This window comes from Hordeum vulgare, chromosome 1H (assembly GCF_904849725.1).
Source record: "Hordeum vulgare subsp. vulgare chromosome 1H, MorexV3_pseudomolecules_assembly, whole genome shotgun sequence".
NCBI classification, from domain to species: domain Eukaryota; kingdom Viridiplantae; phylum Streptophyta; class Magnoliopsida; order Poales; family Poaceae; genus Hordeum; species Hordeum vulgare.
The window spans coordinates 236,761,608-236,785,910 of NC_058518.1; positions in this window are offsets into that span (position 1 = coordinate 236,761,608).

A 24,303-nucleotide genomic window follows, 5' to 3' on the forward strand; every position below is an offset into this window, starting at 1 on the left:
CGCCGTGAGGGGTTCACGGACGTCGAGGTCCTCTTAAAGCCTCCGCGTGCGTGCCTTCTTTCCCTAGGGTTTCTCCCTTCCCCATCTAGCGCGGCCACCATCTCCATCCATCTCTCCTTCCCCCTCAGGTAAGGCCGTCTAGATCGCAAGCAGAGTGCGAGAGAAGCGCGCCGTCGACGTCCGTCGTGCTCCCGTCGTCTCCGACACCGGACGCCATGTAGAGGGGCTCGGGGCTGCACCCCGCGCTCCATTCCCGTCCTCGGTGAGGCCGGGGAGCGACCTCACCGACGGGCAGATCATCGTCTAAGGTGTGCACCCGGTGTTCCTATTCCCCTGCTTCGGTCTGCAGCAGGCATCTTCTTCAGTTCTTCTACATCGACTCCAGGGCGCTCCTTCTTCCCGATCGGTCCCCTTCTTCTTCCCTAGGTGAGATAGCATTTCTCTCCCTTCCCCCTTGACTAGATCGGCCTAGAGCTCGTCGTCTCACCTCTGTCCCGAGAGGAGTTCATGCATGTGTTGATGTGTGTTGTGTGTGGTGTTCTCGGTAGATGTAGGTACAGACCAGAGGCCCTCCTCACAGCGTAGCTGTACTTCCCCCTTCCTTGCTGGCGTGGAAGTATAGTCGGTAGAGAGAGCTTGCTCCGGTGATGTTCTCTGTCGCCGGCATCTCGGTGTCCAGAGCAGAGCAGGGCTACTGTGTAGTTCACTTTGTTTTTGTCTCGTGTTCTGTCAAGTCCCCGTAGCCTATCCCAGTGGTTGCGGTGCCTGGTGTTGTGTGTGTTGGCCTAAGGGTGCTGGGTTCGAGTCCCAGGGTTGTCACCCCCCTTTTTATTTCCTTTGTTTCGGCACAGTAGCAAGATGTTTGCTCCGCAGCAGTTAACTTGTTTGGCATCCCTTCTCTGTCGAGCTCGTAGGCAGTAGAGTAGTGGTGTTGTTGTGTGGGTGTGTAGCAGGGGGTGTGGGGTTCGATTCCCCCCCCCAGACCTTTTATATTTTTTGTTGCCTTTTATCCTGTTTTGCATTTCATACTTGCATCCTTTCTGTGGTAGGCTAAAGCCCTTGTAGTCTTTATTTTTCTTGCTCTCAACAATAGGTGTTCTTGGCATTTGTCGCTAGCATGGTAGAAGAGCATGGTAGTGATATTGTATATGTGGTGTAGTGGTGATCTAGTTCTTGTGATGTTGTGTATGCACTATGTTTTTATGTGGAGATGTGTGTCTCCATCCATATATATGTGGGGGTTTTGCACTAGCCTAGTGATGCATATGTGTGTGCTTCTTATCCCCTTGTGTGATGAACTCATGCACCATGGTGTGCAAGTGAGTGCTTGTGTGTGTGTGTGTAGGTGCACATCAGTGTGAGTGTGGTAGTTGTTCTTGTGGAGTTGTGAGTGCTTGTGCATGTGTTTCACACACATGCCAAGGCAAGTTGTGCCTTGGAAGCACATGTGCAAGTTATACGTATAGGTGTAGAAGTGCTTATGTGAGTGCAAGTTAGTAGTGATTTCTATTTAGCATGTCTAGGTGACTTTTATGCTTGTGCTTGTGGTATGTGTGTGGGAATGGTGATGTGCTAAAAGCACATGAACATGAGGTCCACCCCTCTTGTCACCATTGGGCTTGTGAGAGTGTGCATATGCTTGTGTAGGTGTTGTTCTAGTGAATAGCACATGTGATGATGCACTATTCACTATATGTAATTCCATGTAGTTTTTCTTCTCTAGTTTGTGCCCATTTGTTCTATGAAAGTGCCCATGTATTATATATGTTTTTGGGGTAGAAACATCCTAGGAATCCATTGGTGAAGTAAGTTTTTCCTTTGGAACAATTTCTGGGAATGTCATATTTCAGTTTTGTTCTATGTTTGGAGCTTGGTACCATGAGATGTGGTGAGCACAAGAGGTTGATTCCTTGTTGTGGCATTAGAGGGTGAACCCCTCTACCACATGTTGATTTTGTTTCATGCTTAGGAAATCATATGTGCAAGTTGTGCCTAGTCAAAGTAGGCATGTGGCTGAAATTTCAATTTAGTGAAAATCTGTGATTTTCACCAAGTCTGAGAATATTCTTATATTTTCTTCTCCTGTTGTTGTGCTTGTAAAGGTCCATGTGTTGTGATTCAGCCTTTTCAATCAACTAGAAAGTTGTAGCTTTTGTGGTTGTCTAGCTCTATTTAAATATTCATTCCATTTGGAGTCCTGTAGATATTGTTTTGCCTGCTATCAAAATGCTTCAGAGCATAAACAGCTAGTGAGAATCTGGAATTTTCACTAAGTCCCTGAAAACTGATATTTTTTAGCCAAGTTAGCAGCTGAGTAACTTTCTGTGTGAAACTCCTTTGCATTATATTTTAACTTGTGGATGAAGTACTGTTGGATAGCTTCTGCCACATATCTTATTTGACATGTTTGGGTGGCTATAGGTGCTTGGCATGTAGCCCTCAAACTGTTATGATGCTGTTTATGGCAGATTGTGTAGTTTTGATGTTTTGATGCTTGTGAGTGCATAGATGACAGTGTGGTGATATTCCTTGCACCACCCCATCCATGTTGGTTTGTTTTATGTCAAGGCAACCTAGAAATACCAGAAGGATGCCATTGGTGTGTGTTGTGAGGATTTTGGCACGTAGAACTCTATTTCTTGTTTCGTTGTTTCCCGTTGATCCGTAGCTCCGATCGTTACGTTCTTTATATGTTTTTGCATCGTTTTCATGTGACGCATCTGATCATGTCATTCTAATGCATGTCAAGATAGCTTAGGGTGCAGTTATGTCCAGTAGCTTACTTATACTTCTCATGCTTGTGCAAGTAGGTAGAATAGTGATGCATGTTCATTTTCATCTCATGCATCATGTGCTTGTTGCATCTTGAGGTGATGTTGTTCATTGGATGCTATTTTTATGTTGGGTAGCACCGGGATCGGAGAACGAGTACGTGTATCCAGGAGAGTACGTGCAAGACGAACAAGAGCAGTTCCAAGCTGAGGACATCACAGGCATGATGATATGACCTTGATTCCATCTCTAGACTTGTTATGCTAGCTTACATTTCTTCCGTCATATGCTCGATGCCTACCAATGAAATAATTGGCTCCTGATATTTTCATGAAACGCAAACACTTTCCCCTCCTAGCAAATCTTAAAGACTAAGTAGGCTTTGCTCAGCTACTAATGTTAGCGTTGCTAGTTGCAGGTGCTTGTCTTGTGTGATAACATGAGTTGATATCATTATGTTAAATCTGTTATTTAACTAATGCACATATATACTTGGTAAATGACGGAAGGCCTAGCCTTTTGTCGGGTGTTTTTTTTCGTTATTGCCGCCATAGTTACCGCCTACCGGTGTTTGATTCCATAATGATCGCTCCTAACAAGTTCGGGGTTGTTGTGGGGACCCCCTTGATAAATCGCGTAGTGTTAAGACTTGTCTGGCAGGACCCAACATTGGTGTTAATTTGCTAATCACTTAATAATAATATGCATAGGGAATGATCACCCCGAGGATCTTTAATCTACAACCCGGGCCAGTCCTCCTCATGAGTGTTGGTCCAACCTGGTCTGCCTGCGGGGCCACCACAAGGAAACTTGAGGTTTGGTTCTCGTAGCTGGTTCCATCCATCGTGTCCTGAGACTAAGATACGCGGCTCTTATCAAGTTCGTCGGCACGACGGGAGGTCCTGCTAGTCTTATCTTGCCTTAGCGATATATCTTGCGTATAGGAATCCCGGTGAAGCTTTGGTTCTCCCCAGAGTTGAGGTTTTCCTCTAAGGAATCCGACGAGATCACGAGATTCGTGATAGAGGATTACTTTGCGGCCCGTGATCGTTTGTGATGGACTAATTGGAGCACCCCTACAGGGTTTAATCTTTCGAAAAGCCGTGCCCACGGTTATGTGGCAACTTGGAATATTAGTTAACATCCGGTTATAGATAACTTAAAAATAACTCTAATAAAATTGCCAACTGTGTGCGTAGCCGTGACTGTCCCCTTTGAAGACCTCTCTTCGATCGGGAACACGGTGGGGTTATGATTGACGTAAGTAGGTGTTCAGGATCACTTAGTGATCAGCTAATCAACGATTGCTAGTATAGACCACCTTCATTACATGTTCTACGTAAGTTAACCACCATATATGCTTAGGATGCTGCAACCTAAATACTCCACCTTCCTAACCCAATAACTTGACTAGTTCTGGCACCGAGGTCATAGATTGCTGAGTCCCCGTGGCTCACACATTCCTTCACAACACCAACAGGTTCAGGTACCCCCGAGATAGGTGATCCCCACGGCACGCAGCTGGCGAGGCAGTACGATGAGGAGAACGACCGCCTATACATGAACTTTCCAGAAGACTGAGGCGTGGTCGTGATCATGGGTAATCATGCAGGGTAGCATAGTCATTTATCATGTTTTGTAGTCCATATCGGAACTACCTTGTTTGGATGCGTGATGTAACTATGATATATTTATGAGATGGCATTTGAATCCCTTATTGTCTACTATTATTATGTATGTGCTATGTTACCGTGCTTGCGAAACTCTTAGATGCGCTTCTTTCCAATTTGGGGCCTCGTTGCCCAAATCGGAAAGGACCGCATCTTAGTCGTTACACATGGTCTTGCCCATCAATGTGCCAACCGCCCAGATACCCCAAAAGTGACGAACTGTGTGGGGAACACCCTCAACATGAACCAAAACCTGCTTGAGTTCCAACTTATGTGGGATCTGCCAAGATTTCCATCCAGAAATAGTGAGCTGAGCATTAACTGAAGGCGCATTCACTTGAATATCATCAATTCTATCCAAATCCTCAAAAGAGGGAAAGCTAACAAGGTACGCATCCTTCCCATGCTTTATGGCCTCCCATTTCCTCTGAGCGTGAACTGGGTATCTCCTAGCAATTTGGCTCTCAATAATGTTAGCCGGCACAATCACCCCGCTAACGCGAACACAGGTGATAGGGGTCTGTGTCGGTGCCAACTATTCTTTCACAATAGAATCAAGTAACTGAGCAAAGTAAGTCTCTTCGGCTCCCACTCCCGAAACAAAAGCATGAGATCTAGGGAGCATAAGAATAGGACACCTTAGAGTTGGATGTGCAATTTAGTCGCAAATATAACAATAATGTTGTAACATCCTACGTTTAACTCTCCTCACTGATTTGACTTATCTAAAAAATTAGGGCCAATTAAAAATTTGAAGATTGATTGTGATGCTTGATGTGATTGTTGCTTCCTTGCTTGTTTTCTTGTGTTTGAATCCAATGTTCCTGCTACTCTCCAGACTCACCTCTTTAATCCAAAACCTTGCCTAATGATCATGCCAGCTGAATAGGACCAGAAACCTTTTTTACCAAACATTATTTTCACCAAAAAGCATTTCGTTGATTTAAGTTTAAAAACCCCTAAGTTGGGATTTGTACTACAAGTCCTCAAATTAGAGAAGTTATTTTGCACAAATTATTATATTTAAAACCCATTATCAAAATGGCTTCACAAAACCACAATATTATTATTTTAAAATTTATTTTACTATTTTATTTAAATACCTTTGTTAGAGGCCAGAAATTGTCACATACGAGTAAAGTTATTTTTATTGCTTTCAAAATATTTGAGAAAATTTAGGGAAACTCAGTGGACATATATATTCCATATATATGAGTTCTAGCACATGGTCATGTTCAAAATATTGGGCAAAACTCTTGAAAACCTTTCCTACCTATTTCAAGCTTATGAAATATTTCTATAAGAAGTATTCTCAATAAATTCCAATAAAATTATAGAATGTCACATCTGATACGTGTGATGATCTTGCCAAGTTTAATCTCAATCCAAGTTGATTTGATTACCCTAAATATTCTAAAACCCTATCTGTCCAAATACAAATTTGAGCAACTCTACATTGCCAAGTGTCTCCAACTATGCTCAAATTTTGTGGGCATGTTCTAATATTCCAATAATGTGTCCACGCCAAGTGGTGCATCAAGGAGAATAGAACAACTTGTCCCAAGCTCCTCAAAACCCTCTTTGTTGATTTCCACCTTTGGGAAACTTTACATTATAAAGTTTCTCCAATTGACCCCAAACTTTGTGAGCATACTTTAATGCTCAAATAATGCACTCACACCAAATATTAGATTTGGGGGAATTAATTTGAATACTTTTGTAAGCAGAAGGCCACTTTTGCCCATTTCACGGGGTTTTCAAGTCTACATTGGAAACATTCTCCACCAAATCCCAAATTTGGTGTCCATGCTTATTTTCATCTGTTGTGTGATCCTGTTAAGTTTATAGCAATTGGAATCCATCCGGTAGCCCTAACACCCATCAAACACCTTGTGTGCACTCAGCAAAGTGGCTACTTTGGCCCCTTCCACTTATCTCCTTCACCTTAGATTTTTACCACAGCTCTATATAGTTATATTTTACCTCCAGTAACTTTTCCATGGCCTTCGGTCTATCACTGGAGGATGACCCCATGTAGATGCCTCTCATTTTTACCTTGGCAGCACTGTTTTACCCCTCTTGCCCCCACTTCTGCTCAAGATAAGGCCCCCACCTCTTTCCAGAGATTCTCTAGCATGCCAATGCACCATTTCAAATCAAACAATAGCATGCCCATGTGGGAAAAGTGAGCAGCTCATCTAAAAGTTGATTTCTAGCTGAAATGTAGCTTTGTACAACAAGTACTAGCTACCCACCTCTGCGTGAGCTCAAACTTTGCAGAACTATAGTCCTTCCATGCCTAAGACTAGTAAACATGGTTTCATCCCAAAACCACCCCACTAAAAACCACCTTTTCTACTCCCAACTTTGTTGCTGCAAAATTAATCTGAGTGCACACCAATTCAAACCAGCATCATATGGCTCCAAACTCCATAAGTGACCTCTAGCAAGCAGGCCTTGCATGATGGACACATGGACTAGCCAAGGTGTTTCCCTAGACACGCGTGCCCATGGTGACCACGCTGGCAGCATGCAGTAACGGTGCTCTGCGTTTGTTTTCTTCCTGCAGCTCGGGTCCAGCAAGGGCAGTGTGTCCCAGCGCGCCGTAGTACTCCCTTTGACCAGTCTGTGCCCTCCCCGGCGCCAGCTAACCTCCAAGCTTCCCGTGGCACGCGTGCTCTTGCCGTGCACAGAACACCCAAGGCGCTCCCCAGACCCTCCTTGGTGCCCCTTCCTTTTTGACCAAGCCCCGAGACCTGCTGCCTCACCTCTTCTTCCCTCACTTCCAAGCAACCTCCCTCTCTCCCCTCAACCCATCTCCCTCTCTCCCATACCGATTCGTCCTACCAACGCTCGTTGTCGCCGCCCTCCACCTGCCACCCTCGCTTGGAGGTAGGAGAAGACCCCGTCATCCCGCGGGTCCCCCGTGTTAGCCGGCCAAAGAGGAAGCGAGGTGGGCCGCGCCACTTAAGTGGATGCGCCCTTCGGCGTTTGTGCCTCCCTGTGCTGTAGGCACCTTTCCGCGAGGGCGTCTTCGACATGGCCCTCCACCGTCGCGCACAAGCAGTTGGGTCGTCCCAGGTACTTATCTTGCGCCCTTAGGGCACTATAAGCCCTCGTAAAGCCTCTTTTCATTTTTCAGAAACTTCAATAATCCACACAATAATCCTTTGAAGTCCAAATCTGATGATTCAAAATTCTACAGGTCCCAAAAATCAAGATGTATCCAAAGAGGTACCTTGCACATTTTTCCAAGCAACTTTTATGTGGTAATAATATTCAAATGTAGATTTGAATATATTTAGCCCACCTAGCGAAAATCCTATGGGATTCAAATCAACTACAAATGGAGTGATTCCAATTTCCACAACCTTACAATATCATGTCCTATTTTTCAAGCATTAGTAAACATTTTCATCTAGCATGCTTCTGTTGCATTAAATAAATAGCTCCTTTTTGCTATTTATTCCATGTTATAAAATCCCTAGGATATTCATATCAACTCCAAATCCAATGAAACCACTTCCTAAATGTTTCAAAAATCATGCTATGTTTATTGAGTGCCTCCACTCATGTTAACAGAATGTTTTCTGTAGGCTTCTTAAAGGGTCACCTATTCCTCCCTTCGTCCATTCAAAAATCCCCGATGGTCCAAATCTCCTAGAGCAAGCTTGAGGTATTTTTCTTATGACCGGGGAGGTCCAAGAAAAATAAATCTCCTATTTATAGAACACTTTTGTTTCTGATTGTTGTGTGGCTTATTGTGATTGTTTCCGATTATAGTTGACGAGTAGGCGAAGTACTCGGAGTTGGACCGGAAGACCTCGAAGACCCCGAGGACTTATGCGAGCAAGGCAAGAAGCCCTTTGACCATGTTTGGGACAATAATTTATGCATGCCATGTAGAAAGATTATTCCGTTGCATATGATCATGGGTATTCGGTAAACCATCGGAGTGGTGTTACCGGTGGCTCCTCTGGAGCACTTGCATCTGAGCTTGGCCCTACCATCTATGAGGGTCATGTTGACAAATGTTGATAAGTAGTAGTAGTAATGCTACGCATAGGATGAGCATATGCATGATGATGGTAAACAAGGTGATATCAAAGGTTTTACGAAAACCCCGTTGGGTGCCACTAATTCCCGAGGATGATGGTGTTGAGTTGGATGACCACTTGAGAAAGAAGTGGTGTACCAGAAAGGTTTTGTGTGAGTGGTTTCGACAATGGGATTAGATTTATGATGTGTCGACCGTCCCAACCTTACATGTGCGACAACGATACCCCTTTATGGGGCGGGCTTTGTTGATTACTTTGGCCGGTGCTAGCAAAGAGCCCGGATTACTAGTGGCGGGAGTGATGTGGTCACTCTCATGACGGGGTCCTACCAACTAGGTCGACTATGTCGTTTTTACGTGTTCCGGGCACACCGTTGGTCCTCGCATGGATGATACTGTCTAGAGTTGGTGCTCGTAAGACATACATCATGTGGGCTGGGTACCAATCGAGTGGACTCTTTGTCTAGTAACACCAAAGGAAAGGCAATGATTGGGGTACTTACCATGTGTATGTTATATACCGCGAGTCATGGATGACACGGAAGTTTGCTGGTTCTCGTGGGTACATCGTACAACCTCTGCAGAGTGCAAACTATTCGAATAGCCGTGTCCATGGTCAAGGATAGTTGGGAATCCTCCTTAAACTACGTCTAGTCGTTTCCACATAAACCAAGTGTGAGTGTGTGTATGTGTGTTTTTAAGAGTTATTTGAGGAAGACGATATATATGACAAGTTCGGTGACTTGGCATATAGGGTGAACCTCTAGTGTTCAACCCTCAGCAGATATGTTGATATCTGTGACGTGTTATTATGATGCATGTCCCTACAAGTAATTGATCATGCTTGTTTACAATCAAAACTTGCTTTCCACAAAGGCTGCATTCTTATGCTAGTTCATGTTCCATTATTACCTTGTTCCACATCATGGGATGTTTGCGAGTACATTCAAAGTACTCATTGGCTTGCCACTGGTTATTTCATTGACCAGGTAAGAGAGAACAGGAAATGGTGAAGAGTATCTTGGTGATGTTCCTGCGAGCTAGGATGCTTCCCAGTCAGAATGCCTGTAGGTTGAGGCTGATGGATGGGTTCACGCTTTAGACCAATAATTCCGCTATTGGTCCAGTTCGGTGTGTTGGCCTCCAAGGCCCTATATATGTAAGACTTGACCGCAATGGTCATTTATTGTATCAAACGGTATGCACGGATGTAAGACTCTTGTTATTCAGTTTCTGTGTCTTCGGTGAGCATTCATCTCTGGGATCACTGAGCACGTTCATGAGGCGATCTTCACTCATAAGTCGGGGTCCCCACATAGCTGGTGTCTGAGCTAGGTTGACTGTAGGAAGCCCTTAGTTAGCACGGACGTTAGTTAGGACAACTGCTTTCCAAACCTTTCAAAAGTACTTGCAAAAACCTGTATCTTTCTCACCTCTCCTAAATCTTCAAATAAAGCAAGGGTTTACCTTGGCATTTACACCCTTATTCTCTGACACTTCTCACCTGCTTTTTCGAAACTTGCAAATGGTCGCTAGCAGCCTTATGCCCTCTGACCATCGGATTACTTAAAATCCTCGTGGGCAACTTGGAACGAAGCAACCTCTCCAAGCGATCACCGACGTACTTGGAAGACAAGGATGGCAACGTTATGACCATACGACTCCAACAAAAGTACCTCCATGAGGAATGAGTACATTGAGACATAGAAGAAGGCGGCACCCTCAATAGTGTCCCGGAGTGATGCAACCACTACTGGTAAAAGGTCTATTGCTAATATGGACATTAATGGCGCACCCGGTATGTGGTGCGCCACTGCTATATAGGAGTGTCGCACCACATACTGTTGCGCCATTAATGTCCATATTACTAATGGCACACCTTGTGTGTGGTGCGCCATTACTATCTTTGTCCTGGCCCCATACCCTTTCCTACACATATCAGTGGCGCACCATGGAAAGTGCGACATTACTAGTTTTAACTAGTAATGGTGCACCACATCCACGGTGCGCCACTACTAACATTTTTTTCAGTTTTTTTATTTCAAAACTACTAATGGCGCATTCTTACCAGGTGCACCACTAGTAACCCTAGTTACTAATGGCGCATTCTTAGAAGGTGCGCCATTAGTAACCTGGGAGGAGTAGATATTTTTTACAACCCCACTTCACACTCACTTTCCCCCCACTTCACTCTCTCCACCTCTACCAACCTTGTTGGTCTCGGCTGCCTCCTCCTCCTCACCTCATTTGCACCATAGATTCACCCAAATTAAGTGGTTAAATTTCCTTTTTTTGATAGGTAAGTAAGGGGAAAGCTTTCTTTATGTTCCAGATCTACTTTTTTCTCCCTCCAACACGTGTACACACTTTTTATGGCCTAGATCTACATATGTTTGTGGTGTTGCATATGTTTGTGTTTGCAGGTACCGGTATTTGAAATGCGATAGTTGCCAATATTTTTCCGAAATGTTGATTCATTTCTGTTTCGGCGAGAATTTGGCACTATGCATTCTTTTTGGTCTTATTTTTAGGCAAAGTCATGCCAAAAAAATGGGTTCTAACATATCATTTTGCTCTACCCCGCAGGCGACCATGGTCCGCACGATGACCGAAGGCATCGTGAATAGGTTTTTGAGCTCCGTGAAGGCCAAGATGCTTCAAAAGAACAAGACGGAGATAAGATGTCCCTGTCGAAGATGCAAGCTGAAGAGCCTTATGGACCCGGATTCCAGACAAGTGCTGGACCACCTGCTCGTGCATGGTTTCATGGATGGCTATCGATGGCAAGGTGATGAAGATGATTATGAACTCATCCATGGGGGTCGGGCAAGAAAAAAGGAAGGACTGCAAGACAATAGCGGCAAGGGCGGGTGAGAAGAAGAAGAATCTCCAGGACATGATCACGAAGTAGATGCAGGACATAGTCATCATGTAGAAGATGCCGGACATGATGATGAGGAAGATCAAGACAAAGGGCATGATCATGAAGATGAAGATGATGGAGAAGACGACGATGGCCCATCGATTTGCTGGGTGTAGGACCCTCATATTCAAGAGCTGCTTCTCAAGCAGATGGGTAACGCAAGAGCTGTCGCCCGAGAGAAAGCCAAGATGGATCAATTGGAGATAGACGCGGTTACTCCATTGTATGAAGGATGCAGGCCCGAGGATAACAATCTGAAAGTAACGCTTATGGCTCTGAAGATGAAGGTAAAACACAAAATGACCGACACAAGCTTCAACAAGAACATGTCATTCAGGCACGAACGTCTTCCCATGGGGAACAAGTGCCCGAACTGTATCGAGGAGGTGAAGAAAATCGTGTGTCCTCTGGATTTCTGCATGTGAAATACCATGTGTGCATGAACGATTGCATCATTTATCGGGACGAGCACGCGGAGTCTACCATATGTCCGGTGTGCGGCGTCACTCGATATAAGAAGAGGAAGAAAGCTCCTCAAAAAGTGGTGTGGTACTTTCCGATCACTCCTCATCTGCACCGGTATTTCGCGGACCCTAAGCAAGCAGAGCTCCTGCGTTGGCATGCGGATAGGGAGGAGAAGAAGCGAGAAGATGGCGGAAATGATCGAGAGATAAATAAAAAAGACAAGATGTTGAGTCACCCTAAGGACACGAGCCAGTGGCAAGCGTTGAACTTCAAACACCCAGAATTTGGGGATGATCCAAGGAACATAATCCTCGGCGCGAGCACCGATGGAGTCAATCCGTTTGGCAGCCAGAGAAGCACACATAGCACCTGGCATTTGTTTGTGTGGATGTACAACTTTCCCACCTGGGCGTGCATGAAGAGGAAGTACATTCACATGAGTATTCTAATTGAAGGGCCGAAACAACCAGGGAACGACATCAATCTGTATCTGGGGCTGCTCAAAGAGGATCTAGATACGCTGTGGAAAACGCCAGCCAATATGTGGGACGCCGCAGCAAAATAATATTTCCCTATAAGAGCCGCACTACTCACGACGCAGCACGACTATCTCGGTTACGGATATGTTGTGGGGCAGGTGGTCCACGGATCTTGTGCACGCGTCACGTGCATGGATGACACAACGTATCGCCAGCTAGATAGAGATCACGAGTCTTCAAAAATCGTGTTCATGGGACATCGAAGGTGGCTTCGCGATGATGACGCATTGAGAAAATGCAAGGATCTGTTCGATGGTGAAACCGAACCCGAAGACCCCAACGTACGAGGAGGGGCGAGGAAATAGACGAGCTGTTGAAAAATTGGAAAGAGTGCCCACCGCCGGGAAAGAAGAGAAAGGCGCCAGAGCCGCTTCTGAAGGTATGGAAAACGAGGTCTGTTTTCTAGGACTTGCCATACTGGAAGATCCTCTGTGTGCCTCACAGCCTTGATGTCATGCATATCACGAAGAACGTGTGCGAGAGTCTGGTTGGTACCCTGCTCAACATGCGAGAGAGGACCAAAGATGGGCCGAAAGCAAGGGCAGACTTGCAATCAATGGGCATCAGGGAGGAGCTTCATGCAAAAGCCCTAATGATGATGATGATGATGAGGCGAAGAACATGGAAAGTCATCGCAAAGGCAAAAAGGCCAAGAAGATCGAATATGACTGCCCTCCTGCATGCTTCCCTCTAAGTCAGAAGGAGATTGATCAGTTTTTCACCTGCCTCGTAGGATTAAAACTTCCTTACGCTTACACGGGGAAGATAAGCAGATACCTAGACTCAGCGAAGCAGAAGTTGAGCGGGATGAAGTCTCATGACTGTCACATGCTGATAACGCAGATACTTCCAGTTGCAATCAGTGGGATCATGGACGCGCACGTCCGTGAAACGCTATTTGGGCTATGCAACTTTTTCGACGTCATCTCTCGGAAGTCGGTTGACGTGAGGCAACTCAGAAGGCTACAGGAAGAGATCGTGGTGATACTATGCGAGCTTGAGATGTACTTCCCGCCCGCATTCTTCGACGTTATGGTGCATCTGTTGGTCCATATCATGGAGGATATCATCCAACTTGGGCCGACGTTTCTGCACAGCATGATGGCGTTCGAAAGGAGGAATGGTGTCATCAAAGGATACGTTCGCAAGAGGGCACGTCCAGATGGAAGCATAGCCCAGGGCTTTCTGACCGAAGAGTGCATCTCCTTCTGCACGAATTATCTAGGAATCGAGAACCCCGTTGGTCTGCCCGTCAACAAGCACCTCGGCAGGCTCACTGGATGGGGTCACCACGAGGGTCGCCGCAAAATGTATGTCGACTTCAAGGGTCGACTCGCTGACTTTGAAAGAGCAAACCTAGTCGCGCTAAAACACATAGACGCTGTCGATCCTTGGGTGGTAGAGCACAAAACCTTTATTGAGAAGACGTACAATGACCGAAGCCAACAGAGGACGGATAGAGATATAATCAAAGAGCACAACTCATATTTCACGCGTTGGTTCAAGGACAAGCTTCTGTCGTACCCTTTACACGAGGATTCTTACACAGAAGAAAAACTCATATTAGCCTTGTCACAAGGCGCCGAGCACAATCTGATGACCTATGAGGCATACGTTATCAACGGCTACACAGTCTACACCAAGGAAAAGGACATGAAGAGCGATTATAAGAACTCCGGGGTAACGATGGAATCCTACACCGGTAACGACAAGGACAAATACTACGGAAGGATCGAGGAGATCTAGGAGCTGAGCTACGGTTCAGAGAAGGTTCCGATGTTCCGTGTCAGATGGGCCAAGAGCGTCCTAAAAGAAGATCGGTATTTCACCACCATGGTTATACACGAAGCCAAATCGAAGACCGTGGGAGCAAACATCACCGCGAAAAATGAGCCATGGGTACTGGCTTGCCAAGTGGACCAATGCTTCTTCATTACCAACCTGTCAAAGCCTAGTCGTGTTGTCGTGAGGAGAGGCAAAAGGAACATCATCGGAATGGATGGAGTCGCCAATGAGCAAGACTTCGACAAGTACGGCGACCCGAAGATGGAAGATGACGACGACGATGAAGTAGCACACAGCACAAGAAGAAGCACGACCACCCTACCTAAAGGACGTCCATTCAAGAGAAGAATTCATGGGGTTCCGGGGCTAAATTATTCAACCGCGAGAAACAAGGGCAAGAAGATCATTGTGAAAAGATAGCTAATTAAGATCGAATCACGACGTGTCGGCCACGTGTGTGTGTCAGTGGCAAGCTCAATCTTTGATGACTGTTATTTCACGTCACTTGATTTCAACCATGTCATGTAATTCTAAATCTTTGCACAATGTGATATCACCTCATAACATGATTTTTTGTAAGTGTCTCTCTCCGTGAGCTTTATGGATGGGTTAGGTCTAAAACATGCTTTCCTCGGGCTACTCGTAAAACACATTAGCTCATTTGGCTAAACAAGTGGAAATGAGTGATTGGCTCTTTTCATAGTTCTTAGGAAGAAAATAGATGAAGTAAATACAAATCATACTAGATAGGGGGCGAAACTATTACATACATGCAACTAAAAATAAATAAATAAAGTTCGTAATGGCACACCAGGGGAAGGTGCGCCATAGCTATCACCTTACTTATGGCGCACCACTAGAAGGTGCGCCATTGCTATCACCTTACTTATGGCGCACCCCTAAATGGTGCGCCATTGCTAAGCCTCCCCGCTATACCAATTCATTCCCCCCTCCCCTAACTCTCCCCACAGCGCACCCGTTGTTTCTCCCCCCACCTCTCCTCGATCTCGCTAGAACTGCGCCGCCGCCACGGGGACTGCGCCACCGGTGACTCCCTCCTCCTCCTATACGGGGACTGCGTCGCTGGGGACTCCCTCCTCCACCTACACAGCAGCGGCCCCCTCAACAGCAGCGTCCCCCTCTCCGGCAGCCCGCCCGTCTTGCCAGATATCGACGACAGCCTCTCCGACAGCCCGCCCGTCTGCGACACCGGTATACAGTGCTATCTCATCACCCCCCAGCCCCCTCTCTGCATTTTTCTTGTTACTTGGGACTAGCAGTCGGAGGAATTGATTTTGCTTTATTTTAATTATCTAGTGGTCTACTTTGTAACGAATTGTTAACAATCCATATGCCACATGTCACTATTTCGGTATTTCTTGAACTGAAGAATTGAATTTTCCTTTTTTTATGTGGTGGTCTTGTTAATAGTCAGTATTTAGGGTTGTTTATCTTTCTACGCTTTGCTGAAGCTGGCGATGAACGGAGGCATATTTTCTTCATTGTTGACTTCCAAGTTGCATCTAATTTTGAGAGACCTTGGAGCACTACTCCTTAAATTAAATGATTCCATTATATTCAGTTTCCCAAAGAGATCTTCTGTTATAATTAATTTTGCGTCATCAATATACTATATCTGTTTTTAGGTATGCCTTATTTATGGAGTAATTAATAAGTTGTCCATTATAGTGAGAAGAATTGGACATGGTCATGATTGTCACTTTACAAAGCAGACCACTAGATAATTAGGGTTGGTGCAGCCTCAGACCCTCCAGATTGCGATGCTAGGTTAATTTGTGGGACTAAACTCCTAGAACTACCATTAGCCCATAACTCCCCAAACAAAAATGAAGGCATTAGGCCGTGGGGCTGCATCATGCTAGGGGGAATTGATTTTAACCCCCCTGCTCGCTCCACTTTGATCTTGTACCCCCATGTTCGCGCGACTCGCTCTGAGCCCCCCTGTTATGACTCGTTCTTTGTTGATTGCCCCCTTCCTGTTGTTATGCATTCAGTTTGCTACTAATGAAAGATAAACATGTCTGGTAGTGACTCACTTCAATTCTGCTGTAGAACCTATTACTATGCTATGTGTGTGCGGTAGAGACTCACTTTAATTCTGTTGTGTAAGTGAGGTATAGAGACTCACCTTTATTTGTTATCATGAAGTCCTGTAGAACCTTGTTGAACTTATTATATATGCTATCATTGAATCATTGTGCGACTATATTATTTGCATTCTGTTCGTGTGAAAGGCTACATATTACACCAGAATTATACTTCTTTTTTTTGTGAGAAACATAGCACAGTTGAAGCAAATCCTGTCATTGAGAAAAACAATTTGTGGCTGGGACATCCAGACTAGGTACAGAGATCCTTTTAAACTGAAGGGTACTTCTGTCCATTCTTATTTCAGTTTGATGATTAGATACTAACAAATGTGTTAAATAGGCAAAAGGGGATTATTAGCAACCACTGGACAAAACTCGGGGGGGCTCAGAGGTATTAAATAGGCAAAAGGTGGTTATTCTTGTATTTTGTGTAATCAACTTTATTACATGTGTTGTGCTTGAGGTATTACTGTCATGATGTTTGATGAAAACAAGAAAATAATGATGTTTCAGAATTTACATATTGGAATCCTATATGAGCTTGATGGAACCGCTCACTCATATTTGTTACCCCTTTCTCCTGAAACGTAGATAATTTCCATTTTGGTTGAGAATTGGGCACTCCTAGGTCAAGAAAATTAGCAAAGGTCATGCCCAATTTTCTTGACCTAGAATGTGCCCGATTCTCAATGAAACAAAATCCTTATCCTTGCTTGAAAACAGAGCTTATTTCTTTTTAATTCTTATGTTTATTATTTATGTGAGTGAAATGGGTCCAAAATGATCTATTCAAATGTTACATTACATGACGTTATCAATACTACCACACTACTGGATTAGTATTATCTTGTTATCCTTGCTTTATGTGTGCTACTCCCTCTGTTTATAAATATAAGCATGTTTAGATAACTATTTTGATGATCTAAAGGCTTTTATATTTCTTTACGTAGGGAGTAGATAACAATGCTTTAGGTGGATCATGAGTTCATGACTCATGAGTAGTGTTATTGCTAAGTAACTCATTAGCACATCATTTTTGTTTTCTTTTGCTTAACTAAAAGGGCCCTAAAAATGAAACACTGACTATTACTACTTTTTGGTATGGATACGTTGGAACTTCTCGTGTGTCACGTTTTGCGATCCTATGGAGTAAAAGAAAAGTAAAATTGGATACGGTGGAATTATAGTTGGTGATAATTCAACCTCGTGCAATTACTCTAGTAGCCTTTTTTCCTATTTAGAGCGAACATGGCCAACAACGATGAGGCCGGCGGTCCGGGCAAGCCATTCTGGGAGCTGTCCCAGGAGCTGGAGGAAGAACCTCACCGCTATGAGGACGCCGCGGAAGACACCGATCATGACAATAAAACCGCTAGTGGCGTCGGGGATGACACCACTAATGATGGCAGCGAACGCACAGATGGCAGCCAACCGAAGAAGCAACAGAAGGACCGGCGCCCGAACGTGCTCGGCACCATCAGGGAGGAATTTACTGAAGTGTCCTCTAGTGGCCATCCAACGGCGCCCAAAGAATTAGTCAGTTGGCACGCGGGATAACTCGGGTGCATTCTCCGGAGCACCGTCTCGATCAACACCGAGAACCTAAGGCATCAAGGCCGAGCGAATTTGCGCAACCTCCTCTTCACAAAGCTGCACGAACGATACAAGTTCCCCGGTGACATCACAAACACATGCCTCGCAGGGAATAAACTGAACTGTGCCGCCCTTACGAAGATGGTCACGGCCCTGGCTACTTGGAGAGCCTCGGTGAAGAGAAGGATTCAAAGAGGTGATAGTTATGAGAAGATCAAGGAGACAAATCCTTCGATCCGCGAAGCTGACTACCACGAGTTCAAGATCAAGTGCGAGAGAAACGCATTCGCGGAAACAAGTCAGTGGGGAAAGATATGCGGGACTTGAACTTAGGGGTCCACAAACTCGGTCCCGGTGGTTACAGAGTGGCGGAACCTAAATGGGACGAGGAGGACGCGGAGTGTGCCGAGCAAGGCCTACCGCCCCTCTTCCATAAATACCCTCAAAAGCATACCAGGAACTATGTCAGGGCCCAGTACAAGGTGGACCCGGTAACAAAGGAGCTTACCATGTATCCGAAGGTGAAGGAGCTTGAGCTCGTTCTGGTAAGGAATACACCCCCGCGTAATTAGCTCCATATGGTTGCATTCGAATTAATGAAGCCAAATTTCTAAATGGTTCACGTTTCTTCCGCAGGAAACTGAAAGCAGTAGCGCGGGGTCTCCGAGCTCCCCGTCTGCCCCTTGGGACAACACTTTAAATAGGGTGTTGAACGTAATGAAACACAAGGATAATCTCAATAAGCCGTCGTCAGCTGGTCGTGTGGCTGGCAAAGGCTTGTCCACGAAATGGTCAGAATACTATAAGGCTGGGCGAAAGGACAGAAAGACCATCTCGGAAAGCCAGGAGCGCGAGGTTAAAGAACTCAACGAAATGGTCGGAATACTATAAGGCTGGCGCGAATTCCGGAGATAGTCCAAGAGCAAGTGCGAGACCAACTTGGAGCGACGATCACCGCCATTATGCCTTCCTTGCTTCAGGGGCTGCGGGGGTGGATTGTGAGCAGCCAACAGGGGCCGCCCCCGATTCCCAGCTTCACGGGCATCAACTCGCACAACGCGTCGGCATCTGTGTGTCCGGCGGATGCGGCATTGTAGGTGCCTCCGGCGTCGGCGCAGGTATTGGAGGTTAATGCACCCGTGTGTGGGAAGAATACGCCGGCCGGCACCTCGGCATCAAGCGGCCCCTCCGTCACTTGCACGCTGGCCGTTGGCGGTGCCTCGACATTAGCCGAGCTCGACGCCATCACGGTAACTATAAGCCTCGGCCGATGACTTCATCTCCTTGCCTTTTTTACTGGGCATCCCTGGCGCCCTACATGTTTTCGCAGGGCGCCGCCAACGTTCCATGCACTCTCCTGCACTTCATGGACGGCGAGTTGATCGATGTCGCCAAGGCGAAAATCGTTGGAACGGGCAACCGCGTGTTCCACCGTAATCCGATGCCACCCACCGTGTATAGGGTTCAATTGGTTCGGGTACTGCGGGGCTGCGACGACTTGTTACCTCTGTATCGACCCGCTGGGGCCGACGAAGATGATGTGATGACCCTCAGCGCCTGCTTAAACTGGTCCATGCTTTGGCCAAAGAGCCAGATTCATTTGGGAGCGGGGGACACCACCCCACAGACAACACCGCCAATCGTGTCGGCGCCAAGCCATGGCAAGACCGCCGCAACGCTACCGCCGTCAGCTGATCCGGACATGCATATGGCACAGGATCCGGACAACGACGACGATACAATTTCCAACATCGATAAGTACATCAACGAACATCGGTACGGTGATGAGGACGACTTGTTCGGGCCTCCTTCTCAAGAACCCAACCCTGCAAAAGACGATAGCGATCTAGCTGGTACCGCGGAGAAACCCAATTTCAACAGGCATCGGCTGTTCAGTTCTCACGAGACGCCTCCATCTCCCGCTTTCACCGAGACTCAAATAGCCGAGGTGCGAAATATTATCAGCCCCAACACACTCAAGAAGGTGGTCTCTGAGCAGAACTCGATCCCATTACAGCAGAAGAAGCAGAAGGGAGGGAAAAGAAAAACTAACAAGGGTGCGAGCCAGCCGGCACCGAGTACGATCCGTGCTCAGGATGGGCCACCAATATCTAAGGATATTGAGAGGAGGGTGCATGTGGCTGGTAGGCCGATGCTACCAACTAATCTGCTCAATGCTGCAACCAGTGCTATGCGGAGTCTGCATGACGTTGTTCCTTATATGGATAAGCGGCGTCTCTCCGACAATGATGTGGCATACCCGGTTTTCGTGGCCAAGGTGCGAGAGGGCAAGGGCTTTGTCGATAGCACCATCAGGCGTATGATCGTCCTACGGTTTGATGATATCTTCGCTATGCTTAACCTTTATCCGTTGCACTACACCTTCATTCGGCTATTTTCTCTCAGTATGGAGATGCGGATCATTAAAGACAAGACCCCGGACATCGTGATAGTCGACCCCTTCTACATGCGTGCCAAGATATTGGACGACGCTGGGGACCGGCAAGTCGCGAGTTCATTCCTCGAAGGCGTCAATCTGGCGAACGCAGATAGGGATAAATTCCTCGTGCCTTACTTTTCTGAGTAAGTCATCCCCTCATCGCCACGTAACATATGATTTCTTAGATTTTGATCGTTATTTTTTTCTAACATTCCGTGTTTTGTGCAGTGACACACATTGCACACTCATCCTCTTAAGCCCGAAATAATCCATGGCCACGTATTTCGACTCGGACCGTCAGTCAAACAAAGACTACACAAATATCAAGAAAGTTCTTGATGATGTCCTCCCCGGCTACGCCAAATCTGGAGGCACCTTCAGGAGGCCAATTCTTAGGTATGGCAAGCATGTGTTCACCCATGTAACGATGTTCCCCTGCGTCAAGCAGCCGCCTGGCAGTCAGAAGGATGCCTACTACGCCCTCCATCACATGTGGGCAATCGTACGGGACCAGCATCACCGTATGCTACCAAATGAGCTCAAAGATTGAGCCGCACGCTTGTCGGCAATCCAGGACGAGGACATCAGACAAAAATTCTTTTGCATCCAGTCGGAGTTGGCGGAAATCATCTATCAAGATGTCCTTGCTAGATCAGGGTAGTTCTACCTAAACTGTCCACCGTCCAACAGTGAAATTGACACAACGCTACAAATGCAGGCTCACAACGACCACACATTCATGACCATCACGAAAGACGGCGGCTTCACCCACGCTCCGGTCCCTGAGTCGAGCCGAAAGTACTAATGCTATGTTGTAATTAAACTTTAACGAACTTGTATGTCTCTTTAGTTTGGACAGTCGTTCAACTTATATGTGTAGTCGATGCTATTTATTAGTAGGACCATGAATCGTGCTATTAATGTGTTGCTTTTCTCTTCCGATCCTTTTGTTGCATACTTATATATTGCTTATACATTATCTGTGAATTTCTTTTGTTTGTCTAGTGCATAGAGATGCCGTCGTATGTCGTGTACAAGGATGAGGTTCCCGGAGTCTACAACGACTGGGAGGAGTGTCAGAGACAGGTTCACCGTTTTAGCGGTAACAGTTACAAAGGGTACACCACTAGGGCGGAGGCGGAAGCTAGATACGCACGCTATCTAGCGGGAGAGAGGGAGCGAAGGAGGAACCGGATGAAGATCAGTTTCATCGCGATGATGCTCATCGTGACCGCAACCCTCTTCTATGTGATGCTAGTTTAGATATCGACTTGTAATGTGAAGACAAACTCGCTACTCGCGATCTCAAGACTTGTAATGTTCTAACTTTGTTCGGTATTTTGAATTCGGAGACTAATATGATGAATTGTATTCGGAGACTAATCTTCTATTGTATTAGATAAATCTGTTGTTTATATATATGTTGTGTTGTTTATATTATGTGTTATAATGTATATTTCAACCTGTACAAATATGAGAAAAGAAAAAAATCCTAATGTTCATAGTAGTGGCGCACCAAGTTGCACTCTAGTGGCACACCAGGAGGTGCGCCATTAGTATCTAGGATAGTAATGGCGCACCAGGTGGTGCGCCATTAGTGTCTTGGATAGTAATGGCGCACCAGGTGTTGCGCCACTGTTATGTATATTAACAGTGGCGCACCAGGGGTGCGCCATTACTATTTATTAGTAGTGGCATGATAATAATGGCACACCTATAGTGCGCCATTAATAGATAAAGTAGGTGCGCCACTAATAGCCCTTTTTCTAGTAGTGAACCTTACCTACGATTATCAGTACATAAGATATGCTAGACCATGATATGCATAGTTGATAAGTCAACCATGTCATTATCAATGTTGTGTCGACCACCATTGCTGGATGAGAACCTCGCCATTTGGTCCGCCTCACCTTAGTGAGCAATAAAATGGTTCTCTTCATCCCCCCTCTAGGTGTCGACATTGTGATCAACATGACTGACGGGTCGGAACTCTACCATGCCTTGCTGATGTCTTCGCAAAAAAGTTGTCCACTTGGAACTCTCGATGCCTTGGAAGGCAAGATGACAATGACAAGATTACGAAGGCCACAGAAGATCCTACCAACGACAGCCATTAGGAACCATATTCGTCGGCAACTCACCAGACGAGAAGTCATCAAGAACTCTTTTCATCCCAACCTGAGTCGTTTGGCGAACAACAACAAGACGCATGGCAACACCAAAACAAGACCGAGAAGATTGAGCGGACTCCTCCCCGGAGCACGAAGCAAGCACGATTGTCGAGTCCGAGAACCCCTAGGGTAGGATGAGTCGTGAAACCCTTTATACGAAGTCGAGTCCGTGAAATGGTTCGGATGGAACCATGTTGTGTTTTTTTGTTTCTTTGTGCTTGATATAAGTGGCGTTTTTGCTCTAGGCAACAAGCACGTAATTATCTAACATGTATCATCTTGATGTTTGAGTTGACTTTGCGACACTATAGCACCCATAGGCACTTCCCTCTATGCTACTTCCTCTCTCTCCCCTTTCTCAACAAGTCGAGACCAGCAAGACAAGATGCACCGAGGATCCACCCCGACAGACAACTGGCCCGGAAGACTCCTACGGCAACGTACTCGGCCAGACGCGGCCTGTAGGAGTTATGCTTTTCCTAGAGATTGGAGACACCTCCCTAGCCGATCCTAACCTCCACAAGCTTCCCAACTCAAACTTCTTGTCACGTGTCTAATACACGGATATGCCAGAGCACCGTTGAGCTCCGATAAACCCCTGCTTGGCACCGGGTTCTTTATGGAACAAGTGATTATGGTGGACAAGCATTCTTCAATCTTAAAGCTAGCACCAAAACCCCAATGCCGTAGGAAGGATCGTTCCGAGATATATATGATTGGTAGGCAATGCATATTGTGATGATGAAATGAATCTTGAGGATAGAGATAGAGTAAATTGGTGGATGGTAAGGCCCCTATAAAAGTAGGTGAACTTGGTGGAATAAGTTTATTAAGTAGCATAATCTACATATTCCTCGAGTAAGCATGGATTCAGCAGTATGATTATGATCACGAGCAAAAATTCTTGGTGGTAAATTTGGCTTTATCAAGTAGTTGACATGGTTTGATGATTTTACTATAGTGACTTGGAGTAGCAAGTGAGAGACCTTGTTGGACTTGGGTGTCAGATTTAAATAGGTAACCTTAAGGGAGTATCAATTATGAATAAGGCCACATGGTTCAGAGTAAATTGAATTTAGCCCGACGATCTCGATCGTGATACCATGTTTCTTGGGGGATAACAAGTACGAGTACTTGGAGTCATCGGATTGATTTACGAACCAATATAAGATGGCCTTGGAGATTAGATGGCCATGATATTGATAGTTGGTGGATATACTATGATGTAGTTCTGGCAATAATATGTGGATCATGAAGACTCTAAGTGATCATGTAAAACACCACCAATAGTGGATTTGTAGGAGTGATGGGTCCAGTGATGATTGACCGGATTGATGGACAACTTAATTAGATTCATAGGATGGAAACAAGACCATGGATTGGTATACTATGTGTTTCCTTAATATGTGTATGCACTACCCTGGCCACTGGGTAATCTAGTTGACCACTTGGATTGTAGCATCTCGGTACAAGCTTAGCAGCTTGTATGCTTCCCCGAGGTTCTTGCATAGGAATCCATGTGCAATGTAGCTATATCATATTTACTCCTTTCCCTCAACCCTCGAGTTGACTTATGTGAGACGATATCTATGATGAAATAGGGTAATTTTTGTCTAGAGTTAGAAATCAGGCTATTGGCATCTAAGGAGTGTGCTTAAGATAAGATGATAGATGTTCACTCACATCCTAAGTTCCTCGAAACCCCAAAGCTTCACCGAGCCATAAGGTGGTCGGATTGTGGCCATAGGAAGCGGCGCTAAATCGATGGAATATGGCC